The 25360-nt window shown below is 35.5% G+C and overlaps 1 protein-coding gene across 5 annotated transcripts in view; it reads right to left on the bottom strand.

Moving 5' to 3' along the window:
- The window catches only part of Tpst (tyrosylprotein sulfotransferase), a 1264187-nt gene that overhangs the window by 645936 nt on the left and 592891 nt on the right, over nucleotides 1-25360 (bottom strand). For all 5 annotated transcript variants that reach the window (XM_069813113.1, XM_069813114.1, XM_069813112.1 and 2 more), the window contains one exon: nucleotides 4718-4783. The gene's annotated coding sequence lies outside the window, so the exon portion shown is untranslated. The remainder of the gene's footprint in view (nucleotides 1-4717; nucleotides 4784-25360) is intronic.

Below are 25360 nucleotides of genomic sequence, written 5' to 3'. Positions count from 1 at the left end.
ATAACAAAGAAATATTATACAAAAAAAAAACTTAAAATTGTTAAACGACACGTTAAAAGTGTTAAAATTTTTAAAAAAGGTTATGTACCTTAGACGGCCCGTTTCGACGCCGGTGCTGCGTCATCTTCACTGTCTTACGAACTACTGTTGTTCCTGTTAATCTTGCATTCTGCCATTTGCATTCGTCAGTTGTAGGGTGGGAGTGTGTTGCTCCTATGGTGGGGGGTGATTGTTTGTGTGCTATGTATCATAATGTCGAATAATGTGTGGGTATTGAACTGTAATTGTGTATGAAGTATATGTTGTGGGTGTATTATTGTATGTTTGTATATTTCGTATTGATGTGTAGAATTTCCATATCTGTTTCTATATTATTGTAGTCATGATTATTGTTGATAATATGTTCTGCGTAATTTGATGTGAGTAGGGTTTGGTTAAAGCTTTAATGTGTTCATTATATCTAATTTGAAAGGTTTTTCCTGTCTGTCCTATGTAAAAATGTGGACAACTATTGCATTTTAGTTTGTAAACGCCAGTTGAATTATATTTATTTGAATGTTTGATGTGATTATTTAGATATTTCTGTGTTGTGTTATTTGTTTTTTATGCTATTTTGTATTTTAGTTTTCTGAATGAAGTTGCGATTTTGTAAGTACAATATTGGTATTGTGATATGTTAATGTTATGTATTTATTCTCACGCGGTGTTTGTGTTGGTTTGTTCTGTTTTTTGTTTTGCCTTCTTTATTAGTGTGTCTATTACGTTGGGGTTATATCCATTGTCTTATGCTATATATTTTATTGTGTTTAGTTTTTCAGTATAGTTGTCATTGATCATTGGTATGTTAAGTAACCTGTGTGTCATTGTACGGAAAGCTGCATGTTTATGTTGTATGGGATGGTTTGATGACACTTAATGGTTTGGTTAATACTTTTAACGTGTCGTTTAACAATTTTAAGTTTTTTAAACAAAGTGTTAACGTGAACCAGAATCAATAAATATTATACAGCCACAGTGAAAATATAACGCTCATCATTTATTCTTGAAATTAAACAGTAAAATCCGTAAACACGGCGTATAAACGTACAATTTCACACGATTCGTCACATGTGTAAATTCGTAAGTTCTTGCATGGTAAACTGAGAAACTAATTCCATATAACCACTCATGGACAATTCTGCATGAAAACAATTTAACGAAATTGCAATTCTAGAAAATGCCTTCTGACGAAACGGGAAGAAGCAAATGCCTCTACAATGCGTGTTCAACAAAACTGCTAAGCACTGAGGGGCATTATTATACGGTGGCTCAGTCCCAAAGTACATGAAATTTTTCCGGTGTTGAATTTCACGGTTGGTTGAGTTAGAATTATGTCACATGTTAACTTCTTCTCTCGTCCGTACTCAATGTATGTTGCTAATGTAACACGTAAGGTAATCATCTCCATTGACGATATGAAACGGTCGTCAGCATGTACGAAGAGAGAATTTGGATGTCAAAACGATAAAATGCGCTCAGCTGATAGTGTTTCATCATGATTGCTTGTGGTGGAGATCCGATTTCGAGCTAACGCTCAACACAAATTAAAAAAAAAATTGTGTTATGAAGATGATACATGTTTTCTCGTTATGAGTTTTATGCGATTCGCTACATCTGAAATTTTATACCAATAATTATTAGGCTGAGGGCCGATTTCACCAAGCTTCACTAAGGTTTTAATAATTCACTAATTTATTTACTGGTTCAATAAATCATTTATATATCTCACCAAGCATCTTTAGCCTAACGAACCAGTAAAATTACCATTAAATTTTGTGATAGAAATTTCCGTCATTAAATTTTTTATGTTTCATTAGTTGCAATATAAAATGGCGGAACGTTTCGACGCAGAATTTTTATATCTGGAAAATTAAGAGTCAGATGGAGATAATGTTAACCATTTAAGAAACGATCATTTTGAAAATTTGAATGACACAAAAATTCACGAAAGATACCGCGTCACGAATATCGTGGTACTCAAAATTTTATAAGAAACGGATCATAGATTACAATATCGTAAGAACGGCTGAGGCAAAGCTGAAAGTAATCAACAAGGTAACATACAACTGAGTTTTTATTTTAACACATGAAATTAGCTATTATAACTTTATATGTAAAAAGATAAATATTAGTAAAATAATACATAATGTGCATTCAAACATATCAAAACTTAATTGGTATATTAACTTTCATTTATTAGAATTATATTATAGCTAGAACTGGATTCATGGAATTTATAATCGTTTTCTTTCCGAAGGAAGTTTAATTTTCCAGCAGGATTCCCACCTCGCGCACACCTCAAAATCCAGATCAGTTGTGGGATTAAGTTCTGGCTACCAGGGAAGATCTCGCTGAGGACCAGAACTATTTCCGCGATCTGGTGGACCCAATGCCCCGAAGATATCAGGCAGTAATAGACGCCGCGGCATGTGGACCAAGTATTAGATCCACATGTGTATTATTTTTTTTATTTTTCTTTAATTTGTTTGTTTATCTTTCTTTTATTCCGGGAAGAAAATTGATCTCTCAAGAATTTTTTTAATTCTCCTAGTGGAGCTAGAGTTGCAAAATAATTCGTTCCACTAATAAAAAAAAAAAAAAAAGTAAATAAAAATTAAGAAAGACAACATGTATAAAAATCAGTTACGTTAATAAAAAAAAGTTCTCACCAAGAATCGAACTCTGGTCCCAGGGATGACAAGCCAGCTCGCTACTGTCTGCTCCACCGGAGAGTCGTCAAGTAATCAGCGCGACTGGATGCCCGATACTACATAGAAGTTAATCAGTGCTTTTTTTCTGGAGGAACGCACTGGAACGGCGTTTCGGCACCTTTTAGTTGCATTTTTAGTCATGCAACCGAAATATGTGTGAATAATTATGTTTTAAATATAATTCTTCTTTCAATTCTGCTTAGATGTTGTAAGTCTTAGTTGGATGAAAAGGAGGTTAAAAACGATCAAATTCCCGTGCTGTTGACAGTAATCCCCCGTCCGCTATAAAATATTCTACACAGAGTTCCACCACCTTTTTCTCCAGAGGAAAAACAATAGCTGTTATTATTATATCATTACTAATGAAGACAAATAAGTGTGTCGCGATATCGTGGGCGTTCAGTAAAGTGTGTCGTCAGTCAAAAAAGGTTGAGAACCACTGCACTGCACTACACTATCAGTACAGATTCAAGTTCCAGGTGTAAATAAACCATAGGCTACAGGAGTTTACTTCATAATTTTGGCCAAGAAGGTACACAGTATAGAAGATACGATTACTCAAGAGAGGTTTTTGAGAAACTGAACGTGATTTCTCGGTTTCTCCATTCCACACAGCTTCGCTGTAATTACTTTTTCCATTTTCCGCTCTCAGACCCTTGTCAGGTAAAATATAACGTATTGCGTTTTGGTGTCTAGTTAGAACTTTAATTTTGGACTAATCTTATAAGCAACGTCGGGCTTATATCTGCCACAAAATTCATTGTACAAAATACAAATTCATAGACTATATAAAACCGAACAAGGAAAACCATATTTTTTTATTCGGATTTTGAAAATTAATATTAATTTAGGCTGCAAATTGTGTATGGAATATAGACATACGGAAAACTAAATTTGTAGTACTTGTGCAAAATTGAAAGAATGATTATTTCAAGACAAATCAAGTAACAGCCATGGAGACCATGAATGCAGTATCTGATCATTTATACAGGATGTTTGAATGACTATGTTACAAACCTCTTACTTACTGGCTTTTAAGGAACCCGGAGGTTCATTGCCGCCCTCACATAAGCCCACCTATCCTGAGCAACATTAATCCAGTCTCTACCCTCAAATCCATTTTAATATTATCTTCCCATCTACGCCTTGGCCTACCCAAAGGTCTTTTTCTCTCCGGCCTCCCAACTAACACTCTATATGCATTCCTGGATTCGCCCATACTTGCTACATGCCCTGCCCATCTCAAACTTCTGGATTTAATGTTCCTAATTACCTATGTCAGGTGAAGAATACAATGCGTGCAGCTCTGCGTTGTGTAACTTTCTCCATTCTCCTGTAACTTCATCCCTCTTAGCCCCAAATATTTTCCTAAGAACCTTATTCTCAAACACCCTTAATCTCTGTTCCTCTCTCAAAATGAGAGTCCAAGTTTCACAGCCATACAGAACAACCGGTAATATAACTGTTTTATAAATTCTAACTTTCAGATTTTTTGACAGCACACTAGATGACAAAAGCTTCTCAACCCAATAATAACAGGCATTTCCCATATTTATTCTGCGTTTAATTTCCTCCCGAGTGTCATTTACATTTGTTAGTGTTCTCCAAGATATTTGAATTTTTCCACCTCTTCGAAGGATAAATCTCCAATTTTTATAGTTCCATTTCGTACAATATTCTGGTCACGAGACATAATCATATACTTAGTCTTACCTCTAGCGAAGATAAAGGATGTCAGAAGGAACAATATGTCATCAGAAACGTGTCCAGAAACACCGTTAAAACGACTAATAAATGTGTCCATCTGACGGTATATCAGGACAAACTTTTAGAATTCAAATTGTTACATCGTTATCATTCAGACCTCACATACTAACAGGAAGGTTGTAAAACAGTCATACAAACACCCAGCATGTGTAAAGTATAGGTGTACAATATGTCAATACATAATTATAAAAGCTACTTACCTTGAAGTGAGATCCGATACAGACTAGAAGCAGATGTTACAATTTTGTATTCGACTCGACGAAAAACTGCAAGAAAAGGAATACATATCCTTGATAAAGGAAAGTGAACATCAATATTTGAAAACATAGAATTTCCAGAAAGGAAGAAGTTAGGTACCTTTGCTACAATTCAGACAACGTTTAGAGAGTACAAACAATACCAATGATAATCATTTCATGATTCACTAATAAAGGTAATATTAAGATTAAGCAAGTGATATGTTGATCATTCCTTTTTTCCAAAGACACGGACATTGTGGTATTTGATAAAAAAGCGAATAACAGCTTATATATTGATCTATTGCACATGAGAAGAATGAACAGGTCCAAGCACAAGATGTGGACCAAGCAAAGAAAAATATTTATGAGCCTTGCATTCCTTCCTTTCAGAATACATTGTACAAGGTTCACTTTTTTATGCGAGAGGGACTATCACAATACCGGAAATGTATTTCATAATTGAGACGCTGAGTGCAATAACAGCTTAAGTTGAAAACCCATGTTTTGAGATAAACAATGTCAAAGTGTTTCACTTTTTGATGCGAATTTTGAACCTTTTGACTTAGCACAGCACTTCACATAATGAACTCTCCTGCCATATAGAGTCAAAGAAATAAAATACAACTTTTACAGTCCATAGGGAACAATGGGGTAACCAGGCCCAACCAAAAAATATACGAATTTTTGCCTTTTCTTTAATGGAAAGTACTCAACATTAAAACTACACCATGGATCCAGAGCAATAGTTACAGTCGATAGCATAAAGGTAAGAAAAATTTGACATCTTATTTTATTTGGTATGTTTAGACGATATTCTTGCTCTTGCAAATGCATTATAGGAAGCATCAAAAATGGATATTAGGAAATGTTCGTCCTTCATTAAGGCAATGATATAAAACTTTACAAAGCTCTGAAACAAAAATAATTCGACAATCATGTCAAGCACAAGGGTTTGTAATCTAGCAATTCTATCAATCGAGAGAGAGAGAGAAAAGTTGGGATTTGTTGAAGGACCCATCATCAGCGATCGACAGATTCGTTGCTAGGAAATCTCGATGGCTCCAGTTCACCTTATGAAGCGTTTGTATAGATATGCCTTCCATGATTGTTTATCATAATTTTGCGCGTTATTAAATAAGACTTCCGAGAATGAGTTTCAAGACAGTTAACGGCAGCGGCATTGTCAGGAGATGGGTCAGGTACTTTCTAAACCCTGCAGATCTGGCGCACCCAAAATAATTAGTCTGGCTACGCCACTGATAGGGAAGACATGGAAGATTATGAAAATCACATCGCCAGAATAACGACTTAAGTAGAGTTAAGCTGTTATTGCATCCAGTACTTCAATTTGACCTCAACAAACAATACATGATTTTATTTGCTGAGACAATATTGCTGATTCCATTGGAATTCTAAATCATCACATCTATAAAAATATTTAAGTAAAAAAAAAAACAGTGTGTCATATAATGTAGACCTAAACACTAAACGAATACGTATTTACTATATTTATTGTACTTAATGTCTAGAATGATTGGCCATGTCAGCTATGTCTTAAGGCAACTTGTTAAACACAAGCAGCTTCATTTGTTTTCTTTTTATTATTGTACACCCTAGTCATTTAAGATTCTTTTTTAGGTTATAAGGTACCGGTATCACAGTAATGATCCTCCTTGCTGTCTTCTCCCTGTTAGCCTCTCTTCCATTATGTTAAATTTCTGTCATGTGGTAATCTCGCACGTTACCGGACAAAGCAAGTCATCTTAATTTAATTGTTTGCACCACATTTTGCTGATTATGTAATTTACAGATTTCATAATTTGTTCCAATCAGTGACTAACACTTAGCCTGTCTTCCATTATGTTAAATTTCTGTCATGTGGTAATCTCGCACGTTACAGGACAAAGCAAGTCATCTTAATTTAATTGTTTGCACCACATTTTGCTGATTATGTAATTTACAGATTTCATAATTTGTTCCAATCAGTGACTAACACAAATATTTCTGAGTAAAATATTCTTAAAATAATCCTGTTTTTATAGAAGTTTATTTCTTACACCGCAATTAAGGATAGGAAGCATAGTTATATATATATATATATATATATATATATATATATATATATATATATATATACAGTAGTGGCAAAAAAACCGGACCGACCCTTGTAGCTGATTTCAGAGCCTTGTTCACTCCAGAGCGCGATAGACTGGTAATTAAGACTTTCGTGATTCGAATCCTGCCTGGGAAGGAAACTTTTATATGTCCCTTATTCAAATTTATTCCCAATACTTCTCTATTTCTGGTAAAATTCATGTTCTGGGAATAATAAGTTAATTAAGTAGTAAAATATCGCTGCAATCGAAAAGTATTGGGAATACATTTGAATAAGGAACAAACCAACAAACAAACAAAAGTTTTCCTTCCCAGGCAGGATTCGAACCACGAAAGTCTTAGTTACCAGTCTATCGTGCTCTGGAGTGAACAAGGCTCTGAAACCAGCTACAACGGTTGGTCCAGTTTTTTTTTTTAATTTTGCCACTGCTGTACATTTAATGTCATTCTGATCTCTTGAAAATAAGTACATTTATTACATAAAACTTTCTTAAAATGAAAAGCTTAGAAGTGTTAAAAATGTTTTTAAAAAGGTAATATACCTTAACGACAGACGAGCCCGTTTCGAAACTGATTTAGTGTCATCATCGGTGTGTCTCGAACTACTGCATTTCTTTAATGTAACGAATAGGCATTCTAGGCTTTATTTATTCTATGCTTTTAGAATAAGGCTTGATCAGTTGCCATTATTTTCTAAATTTTCAACAGTGAATGTGAATGATTTGAATACCTCTAAGCATGTAGAATATTTCATATCCAAAAGTTATTTGATATTTTAAGACGGGTGTTCGTTATATTAACACATTGTTGAAAGTGTGACGTTATGAAAGATGGATCTACACTTATCAGCAAGCGATGAGACAGATATAGTATGTCAAATGTAATAATACAGTCCTATCAACCACAAGAAATGAACATAATCTCAAGCAAACTTCTTCATGATAGAAACGAAGAATAAGGACATATTTTACCCACTTTAATGTCCTCAATAGATTCATATACATAGGGGAAACCCGGCCGGACAGGTCCCGTCTGCTGCCAGTAGCGTGGCAGCAGTGGTCCAAAATGAAAGTTCTTATTCCTTCTCCCGCCGCCTGCGAGGTTCGGTCGGTGATAAAGTTCTTTAATGCACAAAGCATTGCGCCAATTGAAATTCATCGGCAGCTCTGTCAGGTCTATGGGCCGAACATATCTCCCTCTCTCTCTACTCTCTCTATCTCTCTCTCTCTCTCTGCACCTCAAGAAATTCCTGTCCTCCGGTGAGAGTTTTGGCAAACGACGAAGAGCTGAAGACGTCTGTCACACGCTGGTTCCATTCACAGGCGGCAGAGTTCTACGACAGAGGGATACAAAAGTTGATCCCACGATACGACAAGTGTCTCAATTCTGATGGTGGCTATGTTGAAAAATAGCTGAAACATTGCTGTACCTGTTGCCAATAAATGTTTTCCTGAAAGTGTGTGATCTTTTTTTTTTTTAAATAGGGAAACTTACTTTCTGAATGCTTCTCGTAATATATAGGCGATACGATTACTTCTAAAGTGCCGTACTTACGAAGAAGATTATTCACGTTTATGTTTGTACAACTTTAAATGAAAAGCGAAATGGCGTCTGCGGGCAAAGTGGATAACTTATCCGCTTTGCCCAGCCACCTTTATTTGACTATATAAGTGTTATCTGTATTTTTGTATGTATTTGTCTATTGCAATAAAGCGTGTTAGATCATTTTACATAGTGGAGGCATTAAGTCACACTAATTAAATTATAAATCTGTAACACTGATCTTAATTTTTACTTAAAAAGGTCGTAATGTGTTTTCAGACGGTTTAATTTTTCAAGAGGAAGACGAAACATGCCAAATGGTCTGAAGAAGCCATGAAGAAAGCACTTGAAGAAATAAAATCTTCCAATCAGTGGTTCTGCTATCTGGCCATATAACCATAACGTGTTTGTTGATGATTTTGCTCTAGATCAACTTACAGATCGCCCACGTGAGATAGAAATCAGCGAAACGACAGCTGGCCCAGATTTAACAAATTCTGTGGTGCCAGCTTCTTCAGCGGCTGAAGAAACAGTTAATGCTCACTCAGAATCAACCACCTCTGTGATGGCGTTATCTTCAGAGATTGAAGGAATATTCAATAGATCAATTACACTCAGATTTTCAGCTCCGGTTACACCAAAACCATCAACATCGTCAGCAAGAGAATCCAAGTCAGTTCTTTTGATTTAGACCAGTGCCAGAATGGATGCTCGAAAGATACGAGTTCAACGAAGAAAATGTCAGCGCTCTGAAGTTCTTACATTTATACCGATTAAAAACGTTGAAAGAGACGTAACTTATGGGCGGGAACAAAAGCAGAAGAAATCCAAGTCTTCAGTACTAGTGAAACGTCGACTTGTTCAAATTTGTATTTTGTACTAATCTAACATGCAGTAATGGGCTGTAAATAACATATCCTATCGTCAAATATAACTCATTAACATCGTGTTTATGTGTTGATTTAATATCAGTGAATAGAAATTAAATAGAAATTTGAAAATGTTATAGGGATATTCACTTTGCCCGGGTTAATTATTCGCTTTGCCCGTGTACCCGGGCAAAGCGAATAATTAACTATATTTTCTTTCTCAAATCATATCACTGTCCGTAGGTACGAGAAACGAATTGCTGTTTTTTATATATGTGGACAACATGTGTCACACACAACCAATGTCATGAAGATTTTATTTCGGGAGCACCAAAATATAGCCTAGCCTGTGGCATTGTTTGTTCTTAGCTTATCCGCTTTGCCCGGGTTTCCCCTATGTGAATTTCAAGTGTACTAACAAGAAACAGTCCACATCTGTGAAGTAATGCTTAACGAAACCAGGTGGTCCGAGTTCGAATCCCGGTCGAAGCAAGTTACCTGGTTGAGGTTTTTTTTTCCGGGGTTTTCCCTCAACGCAATATGAGCAAATGCTGGGTAACTGCCGGAGCTGGACCCTTAACTCATTTCACCGGCATTATTACCGTCATTCCAGCAAAAAAAACATGAAATAGTTCTATCAAAACCATTACGCATTGCCACCGCCACCACCACTATCATATCGGCTTTAAAGGTGAGAGATATTTCATATTTCCCTTTAATCTCGCTATCTAGAGTAAGTATGGTTCGGTCTAGATCTCTATGGGCCTTAGGTTCATAAAATCAATTGTGTTCTTAGCGATCGGAATTTGTTCTTGGATGTGCCATTTAGAGGAAATGAGTCACAAAACTTCTCAGAATAGTTAACAAGTTACTAGTGGGTAATTAAGGTAATAATGGGCAAGTATTATTTTAGTGGTGGCACTGCTATATCTAGCTAAATTTGGTTTCCATTTTGTAGCTTTTTGTCCTTCACAAAGGTTATCTTTCATACTAAAAAAGTTCTTCCTGCTCTTTTGACTTCACTGTAGACCATATATCCTACTTTAATTTGAGAAATAGTTTTATTAACGACAATACCGTACGGCAGGGATGAGACGATATTAGCTCCCAATCACGGTAGAAGAGCTCGACCTTGATCACGAGCGCATAGCGCATCTACTACATAGCGTCGTAACGTAGACATCAGGGATGTACATGCACATTCAGCGAATAAAGGCAGCAATTATTACAATAACTTGCGTTACTAAATTTCTTGCTATGTAATAGGGCTAATTATTTAGTTATTTAATACTCGCTGAAAGTACCCGGCGTTGCCCGGGTTTTCCTTTCTGCTTCTATTTTTAATTAAACTGGTTATTAAATTTTCGGAAATCTCGGAAACCTAACTATACACAACCAAAACGAATTGTCTTTACTAAGCTTTCCTCGCCAACTTGGACTCTCACTCTGAGAGAGGAACATAGGTTCAGGGTGTTTGAGAATAAGGTGCTAAGGAAAATATTTGGGGCTAAGCGGGATGAAGTTACAGGAGAATGGAGAAAGTTACACAACACAGAACTGCACGCATTGTATTCTTCACCTGACATAATTAGGAACATAAAATCGAGACGTTTGAGATGGGCAGGGCATGTAGCACGTATGGGCGAATCCAGAAATGCATATAGAGTGTTAGTTGGGAGACCGGAGGGAAAAAGACCTTTAGGGAGGCCGACGTAGATGGGAGGATAATATTAAAATGGATTTGAGGGAGGTGGGGTATGATGATAGAGACTGGATTAATCTTGCACAGGATAGGGACCGCTGGCGGGCATATGTGAGGGCGGCAATGAACCTGCGGGTTCCTTAAAAGCCATTTGTAAGTAAGTAAGTAAGTAAGCTTTCCTCGCCCATAAAGATGAATCTTTACTTAACGTCACTTACATGAATTAATGAACTCAGCCAAATGCCTGCAAAGGTTAACTCAATTTAAAATAGTTGTAAATCAGCCACCGAAAAGAAAACATTTCATCATGTGCCTGACGTTAAACTGTCGTTTTAAATTTATTTATTTATTTGTTTTTATTTATTTATTTATTTATCTATTTTATTTATTTATTCTGGTGAAGTTAAGACCATTAGGCCTTCTCTTCCACACCGCCAGAAATACAAATAAAGTAATAGAAAAATCAAACTATGAATAAAGTAAAACCCAACGAAAATATAATTCCTTCTCCTCTTTCTGATCAGTTTCATCATCGAATCAATATTATACATATATAATTTAATTTATATTGGAAGATTTTTTTACCTCTTGACCGCTGTACACCCACTTATATCATATCCAGTTTTTTTAATATAACTTAAAACTATATATGATAAATTCAGAACATATTATATTAATTCTAATTTTACACACAGAATACAGATACAACATTAACTAGCAATAAGTCATTCTTTAACATAAAGACTAATATTCTGAAAAACGTATAGGCCTACCGGTATTTTAGAAATTAAGAGATTTTTATTTCCACAACGCTTAACATATTAAATTTGCAACGTGAACAACAATATTTTGAGAATAATACAATGTTATTTTCAGTGGGCTTATGTACATTCACATACTACATTAGTAACATGACAAAAGTATCACTGAATTGATTATTGATATGTGTAAAATCCATTTTTTTTTTTTCACTTTTTTGCATAAAATATAGTTGTGGATGTGCAAAACACGCAGTTTTTTAGTTAATGTCTGCAACTTTGAGCGACAGTCCTTGAGCTTCATTTTAATATTACAAATGCTAGTGGCATTGAAATTGCAGTTACTTAAAATTGAATGAGTATCCTAGAAATACGTGGAATAAAAACATCTCCTTTTATTTTTGCAGTTGATATTATCAATTCTATTACGTTTCATATGAGTTTTTCACACCAATTCTCATTCGTGCATAATTTTGGTGGGTCAATATTTCGCAATAGTACTATTGGTTATTCAATATTAAGTAAATTATGTGGTAGCAATCCTTGTAGTTTCAAAGAATTCTAGAATTCAGTTGCATAAAACAGTTGCTCACTATCTACAAAACTGCATCGAGGAATTCATAATACGGTCCTGGAATGCGTAAAGATACTTATTGCATGAATTATCTAGTTTTAGCCTTCATGATCTGTAACAACAATGTAATTTAATTTCGTGTTAAAATTTCCAAGGCCTCGTGAAAGTCGATGTTGAATACAACAGACAATAATAAAAAACAATTGACTGTAGAAGATTTTGTATTTTAATATTATGCATGAAGATTTGATCTATTTATTTTTTTAATAACTGATGTAAACTTTATTGTACATAAATAAATACATTATAGTTGGGAATAACAAACAGAAAGAAAAAGAAAACAAAAAAAAAATAACTTGACGCTTATTTATGGTTACTGCCCACTGGCAATCCCAAAAGTACCCTATAGCCTCATGTCACTATGCCGTTTTCTTTTTAATCTTCTGTGGGCTAGATTTTGTGGTGGATTAGTGACAATTACTTGAAGTAGAGGATTCATGTGGTTTAGGAAGGAGTTGTACAGTCTGATGTAGCTGTATCTTAGGACCTCCGTCACCTCAGGAATACAAGAGATCATCGTGCAGGTTCCTGTTGCTAATATACCAAGGTGCACCAGACATCAGCCTCAAATAGCGATTTTGCATGACCTGTATTCTTCCTATTTGTGATGCAGAAGCAGATCCCCAAATTCAACATCCATATTGCCACACAGGGCGCACGACTGAAATATAGATAAGTCTCTTGTAGTGTAGAGGCAATGGAGATTTGTCTTGAATAATGTGTTTTAGCAGGTAGATTCTATGTCTAATTCTTTTAACAATAGCTGATATGTGGTTATGCCAAGAAGTTTGCTATCCAAGATTAATCCAAGATATCTGAATGATTGAGCCATTGGTACTACTGAACCACATAATGTTACTGGATAATTTACAGTGTTTCTCTTATAAGTAAATCTGACTAAATTTGATTTTTGAGGATTCATTGCTTACACCATGTGGAAATTTTTTCACAAAAAATGTTCAGTTGTTCTGCTGCAGATTCACAAGTACCTTTACTAAGAATGACAACGTCATCAGCAAAATGGGCTATTGTTAAGTGATCTTGAGTTGGAAAATCCGATGTATATAAAATATAAAGCAGCGGTCCCAAAATACTACCCTGAGGTACTCCAGATTGAACAATATTTTATTTTGACTGAGCAGATTCGTATTTAGCGGAGAATGTACGTTGTGAAAGGTTTGACTTGATTATTAAATAATAGGTATCTGATACATGATTTTTAAGCTTTGAGAGCAAGCCTTCATGCCATACTTTATCAAATGCCTTTTCTGTGACTAGGAAGAGACCCAAGCACACCGCCTTTTCCTCATATGTATCTAAAATAGTATCTGTGATCCGATGAAGTTGTTGTGGACAAGAGTGTTTTGCTTTAAATCCAAACTGCGTTGAAGGAATAGTCCCTTGGAGTTGTTTTAAGAGATGAGGTATAAGTAGTTTTTCAAATATTTTTTATAGTAATGGCAGCAGACTTATTGGGCGGTAATTTGAAGGGTTGCTTTTGTCTTTATCAGGCTTGGGGGTCATAACCACTATGGCATGCTTCCATTGTCGAGGGAAATATGTTAAACGTAGAACTGCATTGTAGATTTGTGTTAGAAGAACGAGTGGTTTTCTAGAAAAATTTTTAAGGAGAGGTTGAACAATAAGATCGTGGCCAGGAGCTTTCTTCTTTGGAGATCTTTCAATTTGATTTCTGACTTGTCCTGGTGTAAAAAAGTTTCCAAAGTAAGATATTTAAAGAGGTTGTGTTAAACTTTCATGAATTTGAAGAGCGAAATCTGGGTCAAGACTGGGATTGGGTTGAAACTGCTGATATAACTGTTCAGAGAAAATTTTTACTTTTTGTTCAGGTGTTGAATACCATTGGTTGCCGACTTTAAGTGGAGGAATCCTACTGTCAGTATGTTTTATGGCAAACTTTGTTTTTTGCCATAATGTTCCATCTTCAGCAATTAAAGATTTTAATTTGCTCTCCATTGCCGCCTGATATTGGTTTCTTAAAGCTCTGCTGAGTTCTCTGGTGGCTGCGTTTAATTTGGTTTTGTATGGAGGGTATTTTGTCTGTTCCCAGAGTAATTTATATTGCTTTTTAATGAGATAAAGTTGTCTTATATGTGGTGTAAATGTAACTTTATTTTTGTTTTTATAATTCTGGGAATGGCTACTGGCGACATTCGCTGCAAATTGAATATTCCTGGTTAACGTAGACACAGCAATGTCTATATCCTTGGGAGTCTTGAGAAGTATTTGTGTTTCAGTAATTGCTTCTAGTGTTGAACTGTATAGTTGCCAGTTAAATGGAAATTTCATCAGTGTATGATGTAGAGGAGCATCTAAATTATTTATAGACAAATGAATCATTACTGGAAGATGATCTGAACTTAATCCATGTAATACAGAAGCCTCTGAACACAAATTGGCAAGATTTTTTACCAGGAAAAAATCTAACAAGTCTGGAGTGCTTCCATCTTGAGGATAATGTGTTGATTCATTCGGGTAAATAGCTTCAAAGTAAATTGATAAATTACATCGTGGAGTAATTTACCTCTAGGATTGGTCGTGTTACTTCCCCATCTAGGATGTTTACTGTTAAAGTCACCTCCAATGAGAAAATGTGTCTTCATGATATGAATAATGTCCCAGAAATGCGCCATAGTTACTCTATTTACAGGAGCAGAATAAAATGATGCAATTTGTAATTCATTGCCTTCAAAGGTGATTTGTATGCGAGCAACTTGAATTTCAGGTTCAATTATAGGTAAGAGTTCACTGTGTTTTAAGTCTGATTTGATAAATATCGCACAACCCCCTTTTCTCACACCACTGGGGTGATCTGCTCGATATGCAATATAACCAGGAATTCTAAAGTGAATGTGATGTGTTAACTTGGTTTCCGTTGCGAGCAGTATGTCAATATCATGTAAATTAAGGAAAAACAGTAGTTCATGATATTTATTGTTAATTCCTTGACAATTCCATGTGCAAATGCGTATTGTTTTATTAGAGATAGTGTTCATTTTTTGTTAACAAGGACAGGTAGGATTTGAGATAACGCAGTTATAAGAGGATGAAGCAGAGCTAAGAGAGAATCTAGCTTAGTAAGAACTTGCTCCAGCTGATTTACCTTTGATACACCTGAAGCTGTTTCAGCATAGGATTTTTTATTAGTTGATATTTTTGGGGCCGGAAGCAATGGAAAATTCACATTGGATAAATTTGTACCCACTGGAAAAGAATGTACATTTGTATTTACATCAACTTTTCTCTTATATACAAATTAAGATGTTGCTTTCTGTAGCTTTAAATGTTCAGGGCATCCTCTGTAACTAGCTGTGTGCTGTCCTTTACAGTTACGCACGCTGGAGGTACGATATGGGGTTTGTTACAGTTTGAAGTGGGATGAATTCCATCGCATTTAACACACGGGGCTCTTTTATGACAGTAGTTTTTACTATGACCATATTCCTGGCAGTTCATACATTGTATAATGTGTCTCTTAGGTTTAGGAGGCTCTACTTTTATCACAACATAGTACAACCTATTTAAATCATATATCTTATCATTGTTAACGTTGGGTTTAAGGTCTAGAAAAAATAAACGTAATGGTACTTTAGTAATAGGATGGTATATTGGAACCATCTGCAGAGGTTCAAATCCTTGTTCACGCAACTCGTTCTTAACTGCATTGGTGTCACATGAAGGATGTAAGCCTCTAATCACAACTCGAAAACTGCGTTCATTCTTCATTTGAAATGTATGATATTCAGCTTTATGTGTTTCAAAATATTTGATAGCATTTCTGTAGCCTTCAACAGATTGAAAAGAAAATTTTACCCTCTCATTATCCAGAGTAACGTGTTTAAAATTACAAACATTTTGTGTGCTTAAGTTGGAAAGAATTACATTTATGTTTGATACATTCTTTACATATATAGGGGGAGGTTTCATTGATTTTTCATTAGAACTATTGTTCTGATCCATAGTTTCTGTTTCATTATCTTCTGATAAGTTTGATAATGGTTCAAAAGGATTTGGAGAAATATATGAAGACTTACTATTACTTTCACATCCTGATGTTGATCGCTTTCGCTTTTGTCGATTGTTGTCATCTGCATTGACATCCATCTTGATGAGATTTTGCTAGCGATGCAGAAACAATTTGTATAGCGTGTACTACTAGTCAAACGCCTAGACAACACTAAAAATAATGAAATGTTAAAATAGAAACAAAATAACACTTAAAACACACAACTTGAAAACTTGATGTAAAGATATGAACAATCTAAACTAATTATAATATGGAGCGACAATATCTAGCTTCACAAACTTTCCAAGGCCCACTCTATTCCTATTTATTTTTATTTTTTATAATTTTAATTAATTTAACTTCCATTTGCACAATTTTAATGTAGCCTATGTTCTTCTCCTGGTTATGAGGGTTAAATGTGCAAACTTTGGCACATATCGGTCAAAGCGTGTAGATTTGTATAGGGAACATACACACCCACACACATACATACATACATACATACATACATACATACATACATACATACATACATACATACATACATACATACATTCAATTTTATATATTAAGATAAGATACATGTACATATATAAACAAATCGCAAAGGGAAGGGTTTTTTAGGAACAAAAAGAGAAATAGGAAAAGTTAATTGTATGTAAACCATTTTCTTGTTAAAAGCAATTATTTATTATGTAAATACTTCACTTCATTGGTTAGGAGAAACCGATAGGGTCTACCTGCTCGACGTATGTGATCTCTAAGTACTTTTGAGTATTTGTTGAAAAAATGATATTGGCAATATTGATTGAAACAGAGTACATTGATTGTGTGATTGTGAAAATGTAGTCCTTACTCTCCAGTCGTGATTATGTAATGAGTTTTCTTAGAGTGATTTGTGAGATGCACGTAATACGAAAAAACAAATTTATTAAATTAAGATATTGAGAGCCATCGTAATTTTTTGGGTCAATCATTTAAGGGAATATGTACAATTTTTAAAACTTTCACAATTTTCGGCCAAAATTTGTAAAATTTTAACTACGGTATATAAACAGATCTATATTAATATCATCTGTATAAAATTTGGTGCAATTAAGTCAAATAGTTTTGAAATTATATTTTTAAGTATATTTTATATTGACGTTACTTAAAAAGCTAATTGCATCAAAGTTTTCGAAATGTTTAGTTCATAGCCTATTTGCTCAAAATCTTGAAAATAGTTATTGTAATAAAAGTGAATTAGCTTTTTGAGCTTAGTAAAAGTATAAGTTAAAGTGCAATCAAAGATAAAATATTATTTCTAAATTAAAGAAACACGTAGTCTAATAAAAGTAAATATCCAGAAACAAGCAACAAATAAAACATTAACAATACATTTAAAATAAAGAAATAAAAGGAATCTAGATATAATCTACTGACCCAAATGTAAATTAATTTACCTTCGATGTCAATTCCGAAAACAATTTATTTCTCTCTTCTCCTGAATAATGCCTATATTTTTTTTTTTTCATCTTGCGTCTCATAATGCCGTTTTATGTTGCTTTTTTTGCAAATGATATTTCTTTTACACAACAAACAATGGACTTCATCACCATGTTCGAATCATAAATATTGTATCTTCCACTATTCCTTGAAAGCTTTAAGCGCTTCCGTTCCGTCATGATGCGCTGTGTTCTAAGATCTGTACATCCTTTAGCAATGTTTACAGGTAAAAGAGCTCCGCGCGCGCAGCGGGCACAAAAGAGCTCTCGCTCGAAATTATTAGTCACCATCGCAAGACTGCCGTACGGTAATACTAAAGAGCATTAGGTATTGGACTTCTTTTAAGATACCAACACGATTTATAGGAAAGAGTCACTACAGTACCATACATTTCGCAATATTTTATCTACGTCAACCTCTGTTTGTATCATTTAACGAACTGCGCAAAACTTATATTAAAGTCCAAGACTTCAATGCCTATTTCAACCAAACGTATTGCCAGACAACCTCTTTACTCATTTCTTTACATCACGACTCATTCAGAGTATGTGCGGTAGCTCAACGCTCAGCACTGCTAGTCCGCACACGTCAACAGCCCAGCCCACCCACTTTGCCTGACGCGGTCGCTTCCTAGCTCATCGCACTAGGCTTCGAAGCCCACCGTAGCTCACCGCACTGCTCAGCACTACACTGACATCAACTCACGAGTTGGTTCCATACTACTGCGTTTCTTCTTGCGCGCATTAGTTGTCCTTTCGCTTGGCGTGTGGCATGAGCATATATTTACCCACATACCGGACAACCTACAAAACTAAATTATTTTGCACTGCTGTTGAACACAGATTTAAAAACTGCCCATATGGTATTCTTAATTTCCATCCGACTCTGTTGTTTTAAACTCTACAGCAGAGATTTTCTCATTCACTATTTTTTTTCTCTAGAGTGACTGTATTTTAGAATGTATGCTTTCACGGCCGGTGTCTGTGATGAAGGTTTACCGGGCTGAGATGCTGTGGTATACCAGTGTACCAGTAGACTACAGCATCTCAGCCCGGAAAACCGTTATCACAGAGACTGTACTTTCTTTTCATTGCACCATTATTTGGACTGATCTTGAAAAACAGAAATCAAACACTAAAACAAAACCGAACACACAATCACAAACCCGCGCAAACTCAATTAATAACTGATAGAAACGGAAACTTGAGCTCGATGCCTTGATATCAGCCCACCGCAAAAAACCGATTCACAAGCAGTCCGACTCGGCCCGTGCGGTGACGTCACTGTGAAGGCCAGTGCGGTGCAGTACGGAAGCAGCCCATTGGCTGGACCGTTGTGCAGATCTCTGGACCGATATCGCAAGAAATGAATTTATATACTCATGATTCATTATTTATTCATGATTAATAGGAGATCTAACTTTCGAAGTAAGTATTTCTGCAAGAGAAGTAGTGAAAGACATGTTGCTATTAAGAACAATGCAGTAAAACAGAATTGTAAAAATACCACGCTATAAAAAACCAAAGGAAGAAGTCTGGATCATTGGGAATAGGTATATAGAACAAAAATCAAATTGTAATCATTAAGTTAAAAAAATATATAGTTTTATAACTAAACTCATAAACGAATTCGTCCACGTTATAGTAGCTATAATATTTGCCATTAGACCAAGAAGTCGTGTATTCGAACTCGGCCAGCCGAGGTTAATTTTAAATAGGCATAACATCGCACAGAACGCCTTCCGTAAGCAGGGAAGTAAAGACAGAGATTCCGTGTCAGAGACTAAAGACGCATATCTTTACCACAGTGATATTTGCCTATCAGCTTTTCCTCAACTCACCAAGTCGCCTTTTCTACGAAGGTATGCCTTTGCATACTATAGTCTCGATTGAGCTAATAGAGAAACATTTCGTGAAACTGTAGAGCAGTGATGGCGAAAATGTAATCGTGCGCCGAGCCACTGTGTAACCTGCAACGTGCATAGCACCTATGGAGGGAGGCGGACACCGGAAGGGGAAGTGAAGCAACTGTCTGACTTATTAACGGATTTTCATTTTGCTTACGTCAAGCACATAAATATAATTTTATACAGTACAAGGCTACAAACTAATGTTTAGTACGTGTAACGAAGAAAGAAATGAACAATATCACAACCTAAAATTAACTGTCTTCAGAATGTCTCTGCGACAAAGTTTCAAAATCAGGAATTATGTCACTTACTGCCAGTCGTAGTTGAGCACGAAGGTATTTGTCTGTCAGTCGTGATCTAAATTTGGTTTTTACTATTTGGCTTCAACAGAGCAAGCGAAAGAACGAAGGTTCGGATATTTGTTTTTTGGCAAAGATTTGAAAGTTCAACATTTGTCAAGTCCTTACATCTAGCTTTCATTTGACATCACATAGTAAATCAGCGAGTTCAAATTGAAGAGCTAACCGCATTATTCGTACATCTGCTGAAAAAGGATCGACGTACAGAGATGATGATGATGATTATCATGATGATGATGATGATGATGATAACAACAACAACACTTAACCTTTTAATGTTTCATCAGTGACATGTAATATAATGCCGTTTTATGTTATACAACCGTTTTCCTCGTAATACTTGTGAACAAATCATTCATTTAATATTCTCATCATATTGACAGCAAAAAAATGCGTCCTCCCATCCTACTTGGAATTTTCGTACATGGTTTCGAGAGAGACATGTGCCACTCGCAGGCCAGAGACAAATACAAATGGAACGGAGTTTGATTCCAGTGAGTGAGAGGGTGGGGGTTGGCGGAGGTTAGAAGCAAGCGAAATGCACAGCTATCACTGCGAGCCACAATGTCTCGCGAGTCACGTTCTCGCCACTGCTGCTGTAGAGGAATCTGAAGGACAAATGAGAAAACAAAGTAGACAATACTAGTGAACACAATAAATCAAATGTTGTTGTGTATCTGGGACTAAATAGAAAGAAAATGCTTAAGTATCTTATAAGCCTATTTCTTAGCCACATCGCGATGCATCATAGCACTACGAATAGGCCTACTTGTCCACTACGGCAACATCGATTAGAGAGGTTCGTCAATCGAACATCATTATGTACGGGTGATGCGTTGAAATATGTCATGGGAGTGATACAGCACGAGCTAAGCTCACAGTTTCGTCAAAATGTTAACATGCTTCGGCAACACCGATGCATAGCAATGTACCGTGGGATAACAATACATGTAACCCACATTCTAAAGGGATTAATTCAGTTGTACAGAATTTCAGTATTCAAGGCTCAATGACCGCGAAACATTGAACGGAATACAATTCAAAGTGACTGGCATGGACAAATACTGTCTGCACTCGGAAGAGAGGAGAAACGCAAAGCGTGCGCAGATAATATTGTGGTGTCCATTGATAGCGATTCTTCTCTCACTCTTCTCTAATTCCACCTCATTCTTCTCTTCTCTCCCTTCCTCACTCCAAACTCTCTTTCTCCTGACTCTGCACCCTCTCTCACTCACTCTTTCATTTATCGTTTCTATCTCCTCTTCCTCTTTTCCATCTAATGTTCTGCAAATTCGTCCTCTTTTATCTGTTTTGCTCACAATTTTTCTCCTCCTTTTTCCTCACAATATTGCTTCTCATCCTTTCTGCTTCAAAATCTTACTAGAACATTTTTATTCACACTCTTCCTCCTGCTTTGTTTCACACAATTTCGCCTCTTCCTACTTCTCCGCATTTTTTCTCCTTCCTTTCTTCCACACAATACTTCTCTCTTTTTTCTGTTCCACCCACTTCCTATTGCCCCCTTTTTGCTCCATATATTTCTTTCTCTCCTTTTCTTCTCTATATTCTGCTTTCACTTTCTTCACACTTCCTCCCTTTTCTTATCCTTTTTTAACCTTGTTCTTTTGTTTTCAGGACTCCTATAAGCATATTTTATTACAGTGTGTCGAATTGGAACACGTACGGAGAAAATATCTACCACCCTCGATGCTAAGTCAGAATAGGAGTTCGCTTGCAAGTCTTGACCTCTTGGGGAATAGAGAATGGGAACAAAAGATTGGTTTGTTCCTGTTGAAGGCGAGAAAGAGTAGAATTTCAGCTGTTGAAGTTTGTGACGCGAACTAACGAAGGGATAATAGTATTCACCCAACTGTACGCTTTTATGTCTTTTAGGTTAGGATATATTATATAATGGATTTTATTGTGCCATTTCCATTTTAATATGTGTGTTCTTTTAGAAAGTAGTTGGATGTAATCATAGGTGGGGGGGGGGACCTACAAAGGAGGACTTGTTTTGGGTACAAAACACGTACGATCAGAAGACCCGTGCATTGGATTTTATAGAAAATTATGATCATATAAAATCTGTATGTACGAGTATAATATTACTCAATAAATCCATCTACTTGTTTCCTCTTTATTTTTGTGTTTTTTTTTTGTCTCACATTTTTCCTTATTTCTCCGTATGGTTCTCTCTTTTATCATTTACTATATTCCATAGATCTTACATTAGCAATGAAGCTTTAAGATGCGGAACAGTCAAAATTTTACAATATTATAATTACACTTTTTAAAATTTTTTACAATTTTTACAGTTTTACGATTTTGCAATTTTCTACAATTTTTTTACAATATTTTGGCGAGATGTACTGAGATAAGGTGAGGCCCGAGGATTCGCCAAAAGATTACCTGGCATTTGCCTTATGGTTGGGAAAAACCTCGGAAAAAACCCAACCAGGTAATCAGACCAAAGAGGGTGAAATGAAGTGAGGCCGTGGACTCGCCATAGATCATCCGGTTTCAGTCCCACGGCTGGGGAAAACCACGGAAGAAACCATTCAATGAGACCAAACGGGGGATCCAATCCAAGCCCGAACGCAGCTCCGGATCAGCAGGCCAGCGAGTCTGCCGACTGAGCTACATTGATGGCTCTACTAAAAATATACAGTACATAGCTAATTAGATTATTAAATTTACAAACGCAAACGATTATTCATCGGTTGAGGTATAACATATATTTTATATTTCACATTCTTCTCCCAGTTCTTTCATATACGCACACAGAAATAGGCCTATATTTTCATATTCAGTCTTCCGCATATATTATCAAGGTGCGGTATATATGTGCATATATGTGAGATATATACATAGAGTTAGTCGTAATTATGTACTATAAAGTATTTCAGTATTCCATACATCAAAACAAACATATTTTGTCATATAAACGTACTGCCGATACTGCATTGTTATCAAGATATGGCAACATTGCGTTATTTCAAAACTAGTCTACCAATTACCCGTGGGTAAAATCGGAACTAACAGTCGGTGTTGTTTTGTGGTTAAAAAGAGATGTATTAATAATTGGCCATTCAGAGAATTTCACATCGCACCTGGAGGCAAATGAATGTATGTATATGGGTCACTTGCAAAATTTGTATAACAAATGGACGATTGAGAACGTCAAAACTAAAGTACTATTTAGTGCGTATCCTGCATTTATTAATGCAGTGCAATGTCTCTGCCATAGTAATCAGCCACAGTACACTCACTTTATTATATAACATTCTCTACAAGTATTAATGAATCTTTGATGGCACGACTAAATGTCAGTTGTGTTACAGGACAAGACAATGGATCTTTTATAGAAATAGAATTCCTTAATTTTTTATATCCGATATTCTTTAAACAGTGCATGGGTCCTAAAAAAGTAACACTAACTTCAGATCAAAAATGAACAAATCTTTTAAATATCTTAATATTAAACCTGTTGCCTAATATAAAGATAATAACTTCTTCAATAACTAACAGAAAAGCGTCGTCGTCTTCCTAACAAGCATTAGGCCAAGTGGCCTGTTATGGTCTCAAACTAGAATTTTCAGTCCATCTCTTCTTTGGACGGCCTAGAGATCTTTTGCCATAAGGATGGTAATGAAACAGTGCTTTTGGAATTCTGCATTGATTCATTCGTTCGAGATCACCCTTCCATTGAAGTTTATATTTGCTGACGAACTGCATAATGGGTTCTATTTGTAGTTCTTGCATTATATCCGCATTCTTTTTATGATCCCAGCGAGTATATCCAGCTGTTGTTCTCATAAACCTCATCTCACTTACTGTTATTCTACAGACATCTTCATTCTTCACAGTCCACGCTTCGCTACAATAGCTTAATACTGGCTGTGCTAAGGTTTTATACAAGCCTATTCTTGTGTGTGTTTGTACTAGTGAAGCTTTCATGATTTTATTAATTATCCCCTTCGTTTTATTATATTTACATATTTTTCAACAATATCTACTTCATCATAAGGTGATAGTGTATAGCCAAGGTAGGTGAAGGTATTTACTCTTTCTATTATTTATATTATTCAAACAGATTCTTTCAATAAGAATTATCTTAGTACATTGCGAAGATATTTGAAGATATTTGAGCCTTAGTTTCTTTAATGATACATAATTTCTATGTTTTCTATGATGTAACAGACATGACATGGAGTAACAGATCTGACAGGTAACAGACATGACAACGCAAACATAAGCATGTGCTAATCTAAAATTTTTTTGCTTAAAAATATTCAAAATAGCAACATAACTACTGTACACACGTACTATTATGGTATCTTGATCTTGATTTTATATGTTATTATTTGTGGAAAACACAAAGCAAGAGTATGACACACAAACTCGCCAAATAAAAATGGGTGAACATAGCAGTACAATCAAGATGGCTCTTTGTGCATCATCCTGGCTTGTGCTGACATCTGTGGGATTTCGTTTTCAACTGTGTATCCATAGTAACAGAATGGTGTAACAGACCTGACCGATTTACTGGACTACAGTAGTTATGCAATCATATTTAAGGAAATATAAAGTCATACATAAAAGAAGATTTGATAATATCAAATGTTTCTTTAATTTCTTTCTCAATTACATTAAACAAAGCTTTATCTGGACATAATGATACTACATGTTAAATACTTAACTAGTATGGACACGGCATTTTAGCTGTTAATATGAGAATTTTATTTTATTCTCGTGAAATATTTCACACGAAGGAAATAATTCTTGTGAGGTTTACTACATTAGTAGTACTATTAGGAATTTATAACTCCATCGTTATAAATGCAATAATGAGAAGGGTATGAATTGATGCACGTCATTTGTTATACAAATTCTGCAAATGACCAATATATATTTGTCTTTAAGCAATACACCTTTTGCTAAGGCGGCACTTCACATTATTAGTATACAGTGCCGTCACAGTCTAATACTTACAGTCACGCAACTCATACGTATAAAATATGCCAACATTTGACAGCTGGCGCGACAGTAGCCCTCTAGCGGCAGGCAAGTTAAAAGTGTGCACACGACATATGATAACACATCAGAAAACGGGTTTTGCGTAATTTGTTTTATATTTTTATGCTATACAGTGAATGTATATGATTCTTATTAATTTTACTTTAGAATCCTAGAAGAATTTCACA

Source organism: Periplaneta americana, chromosome 16 (genome assembly GCF_040183065.1).
Source record: "Periplaneta americana isolate PAMFEO1 chromosome 16, P.americana_PAMFEO1_priV1, whole genome shotgun sequence".
NCBI lineage: Eukaryota > Metazoa > Arthropoda > Insecta > Blattodea > Blattidae > Periplaneta > Periplaneta americana.
This window is presented reverse-complemented; position numbering and strand designations above follow the sequence as displayed.